Source organism: Zea mays, chromosome 2, assembly GCF_902167145.1.
Source record: "Zea mays cultivar B73 chromosome 2, Zm-B73-REFERENCE-NAM-5.0, whole genome shotgun sequence".
Lineage (NCBI taxonomy): Eukaryota > Viridiplantae > Streptophyta > Magnoliopsida > Poales > Poaceae > Zea > Zea mays.
Genome location: NC_050097.1, coordinates 75,627,249 through 75,631,751, shown reverse-complemented (window position 1 = coordinate 75,631,751; position 4,503 = coordinate 75,627,249).

Below are 4,503 nucleotides of genomic sequence, written 5' to 3'. Positions count from 1 at the left end.
AGAACAAGACCGGTGTCCCGTCTGGCTAGCTCCGCCAGATAGGCAATGATGGCGCCCCACAAGCTCTGTGACGACGGCGGCTCTCAGCTCTCTTACGGAAGCAGGGGGACGTCAGCAAGGACTCGACCGCCCCGACAGCTGTCCCTCCGCCAGGCTCCGTTGCTCCTCCGACAGCCACGACATCACGCCAGCAGGGTGCCAAGATCTCTCCGGCTGCCACATTGGCATGTACTTAGGGCGCTAGCTCTCTCCCCGCTAGACCCGTAGCACTCTGCTACACCCCCATTGTACACCTGGATCCTCTCCTTACGCCTATAAAAGGAAGGACCAGGGCCTTCTCAGAGGAGGTTGGCCGCGCAGGGACGAGGACGAGACAGGCGCTCCCTTGGGGCCGCTCGCTTCCCTCACCCGCGTGGACGCTTGTAACCCCCCTACTGCAAGCGCACCCGACCTGGGCGCGGGACGAACACGAAGGCCGCGGGACTTCCACCTCTCTCACGCCCGTCTCCGGCCACCTCGCCTCTCCCCCCTTCGCGCTCGCCCACGCGCTCGACCCATCTGGGCTGGGGCACGCAGCACACTCACTCGTCAGCTTAGGGACCCCCCGGTCTCGAAACGCCGACAGTTGGCGCGCCAGGTAGGGGCCTGCTGCGTGCTGACGAACAGCTTCCCGTCAAGCTCCAGATGGGCAGTCTCCAGCAACCTCTCCGGCCCGGGACGGTGCTCCGTTTTGGGAGTCTTGAGTTCATGTCCTTCGACGGCAGCTACGGCATGATACTCCTTCCACCGCCGCGTGACAACGACCATGGCGGCCGACAACCCGCCCGCCGGCGGCGGAATCGACGACATCTTCCCCGCGTGGTGGAAGAACAACATTCGAGCTCGCCCCGTCCTCTCCCCCGCCAACGGAGGAGGAGGCGGGGCAACCAAGGCCAAGCGGGAGGCCGCGCTTCGTCGGCTGTCGAGCGAATCGACGTCCCCAGCGCCCCGACGGAAGGCACGCCGGGCGTCGACCTCGCGCTCGAGACGAAGGCAAGCGCCGTCCCCCCGCGACACGCTGATCCCGAGCAAGTGGACGACGCCGGCGCACTCGCGAGGAGCTTGCAGGACGTCGCCCTCGTACCTGAGACGACGGTGCAACCAGTCCCCGATGTGACTATGTCGCCCCGCGTCGACCAAAAGGTACCGACTAACTCCCGTCTTACGTCATTTCGACTCGGCCTCAACCCGCCAAGCGACCTCGCTTTGGCGGGCGCTCTCATTGAGGCGAGTGCAACCCCACTGGGGTTTCGTATGCGGTCGCCTTGGGACCGGTTGACGGACGTCTCGACCTACGGGCCCTCCGGGTCCGAGGAAGATGACGATCCCAGCATCTGTTGGGATTTCTCTGGACTTGGCAACCCCAGTGCCATGCGGGACTTCATGACCGCATGTGACTACTGCCTCTCCGACTGTTCCGACGGAAGCCGCAGCCTTGACGACGAGGACTGCGGCCCAAGCCGCGAATGTTTCCACATCGAGCTAGGGGATCCCTCCGAAGGCAACCATCTTGGCATGCCGGAGGACGGTGATTTTCCTAGGCCAGTGCCTCGCGCCGACATCCCGCGGGAGCTAGCTGTGGTCCCCGTTCCGGCGGGGGGTCACGACCCACAGCTCGAGCAAGTCCGCGGGGCGCAGGCCAGGCTCGACGAGGGAACAGGAGCGCTTGAGACGATCCGCCGGGACGTCGGGCAGGTATGGGCGGGCCAACCCCCGGCCGGAGAAATACGTCACCTGCCCCAGGGTCTCCAGCACCGCGTCGCCAACGATGTCAGGGTCAGGCCGCCACCCGCATCCAGCGGGGTTGGTCAGAACCTGGCAGCCGTAGCGATGCTCCTCCGCGCGATGCCGGAGCCATCAACCACCGAGGGTCGGCGAATCCAGGGAGAGCTCAAGAATCTCCTGGAAGGCGCTGCGGCCCGACGGGCCGAGAGCACTGCCTCCCGAAGGCAGGGATATCCCTCGGAACCTCATGCCGCGACTTCCCGATTCATGCGGGAAGCCTCGGTCTACACCGGGCGCACGCGCAACACCGCGCCTGCGGCCCCGGGCCACCTCGGCAACGAGCACCATCGACGCGACCGTCGGGCCCACCTCGACGAAAGGGTGCGCCGAGGCTACCACCCCAGGCGTGGGGGACGCTACGACAGCGGGGAGGATCGGAGTCCCTCGCCCGAACCACCCGGTCCGCAGGCCTTCAGTCGGGCCATCCGACGGGCGCCGTTCCCGACCCGGTTCCGACCCCCGACTACTATCACGAAGTACTCGGGGGAAACGAGGCCGGAACTGTGGCTCGCGGACTACCGCCTGGCCTGCCAACTGGGAAGAACGGACGATGACAACCTCATCATCCGTAACCTCCCCCTGTTCCTCTCCGACACTGCTCGCGCCTGGTTGGAACACCTGCCTCCGGGGCAGATCTCCAACTGGGACGACTTGGTCCAAGCCTTCGCCGGCAATTTCCAGGGCACGTACGTGCGCCCCGGGAATTCCTGGGACCTCCGGAGCTGCCGGCAGCAGCCGGGAGAGTCGCTCCGGGACTACATCCGGCGATTCTCGAAGCAGCGCACCGAGCTGCCCAACATCACCGACTCGGATGTCATCGGCGCGTTCCTCGCCGGCACCACCTGCCGCGACCTGGTGAGCAAGCTGGGTCGCAAGACCCCCACCAGGGCGAGCGAGCTGATGGACATCGCCACCAAGTTCGCCTCTGGCCAGGAGGCGGTTGAGGCTATCTTCCGAAAGGACGAGTAGCCCCAGGGCCGCCCATCGGAAGAGGCTCCCGAGGCGTCTACTCCGCGCGGCGCCAAGAAGAAGGGCAAGAAGAAGTCGCAATCGAAACGCGACGCCGCCGACGCGGACCTTGTCGCCGCCGCCGAGTACAGGAACCCTCGGAAGCCCCCCGGAGGTGCTAACCTCTTCGACAAGATGCTCAAGGAGTCGTGCCCCTATCACCAGGGGCCCGTCAAGCACACTCTCGAGGAGTGCGTCATGCTTCGGCGTCACTTCCACAGGGCCGGGCCACCCGCCGAGGGTGGCAGGGCCCGCGACGACGACAAGAACGAAGATCACCAAGCAGGAGAGTTCCCCGAGGTCCGTGACTGCTTCATGATCTACGGAGGGCATACGGCGAATGCCTCGGCTCGGCATCGCAAGCAAGAGCGCCGGGAGGTCTGCTCGGTGAAGGTGGCGGCGCCAGTCTACCTAGACTGGTCCGACAAGCCCATCACCTTCGACCAGGCCGACCACCCCGACCACGTGCCGAGCCTGGGGAAATACCCGCTCGTCGTCGACCCCGTCGTCGGCAACGTCAGGCTCACCAAGGTCCTGATGGATGGGGGCAGCTGCCTCAACATCATCTATGCCGAGACCCTCAAGCTCCTGCGCGTCGATCTGTCCTCCGTCCGAGCAGGCGCTGCGCCCTTCCACGGGATCATCCCTGGGAAGCGCGTCCAGCCCCTCGGACGACTCGACCTCCCCGTCTGCTTCGGAACGCCCTCCAACTTCCGAAGGGAGACCCTGACGTTCGAGGTGGTCGGGTTCCGAGGAACCTACCACGCGGTACTGGGGAGGCCATGCTACGCGAAGTTCATGGTCGTCCCCAACTACACCTACCTGAAGCTCAAGATGCCGGGCCCCAACGGGGTCATCACTGTCGGCCCCACGTACAAACACGCGTTCGAATGCGACGTGAAGTGCGTGGAGTACGCCAAGGCCCTCGCCGAGTCCGAGGCCCTCATCGCCGACCTCGAGAACCTCTCCAAAGAGGTGCCAGACGTGAAGCATCACGCCGGCAACTTCGAGCCAGTGGGGACGGTCAAGGCCGTCCCTCTCGACCCCAGTGGCGACGCCTCCAAGCAGATCCGGGTCGGTTCCGGGCTCGACCCCAAATAGAAAGCAGTGCTCGCCGACTTTCTCCGCGCAAACGCCGATGTCTTTGCGTGGAGTCCCTCGGACATGCCCGGCATACCAAGGGACGCCGCCGAGCACTCGTTGGATATTTGGGCCTGAGTCCGATCCGTCAGGCAGCCTCCGCGCCTCGGTCATCAAGGAAGGGTCGGCCTCGCCTCGGCAGAGCCCGACCCTCCCTCGGGGGCTAAAAAGGGGGAACCCCTCTGCGTCGAGATTGGGCGTACTTCTCCGCGTCGAAATTTTCAATCAAAAAAGGGGCCTCTTGCGTTCTCCCGGCTATGTCAAAAGCAGGGTCTCGAGGAGCGAACGCGGGTACATGTAAATGGCGAGGCCGACTGAGCCGAGGAACTCCTGTGCCTCCGGGTTAGGGATACCTCACTCATCACCTGCCACGAAGAATGACCCAACTCGAGAAGCCACCCTATTATTGACAAGCTAGGACGGACACGCAGATGGAAAGAAAGGAGAGTATGACTTCATGCAAGAAAGACAAAGTGTTCAGGCCTCAGCGGCCGCGGTAAGACGCACATCCAACAAGAAATTGTTCCAACA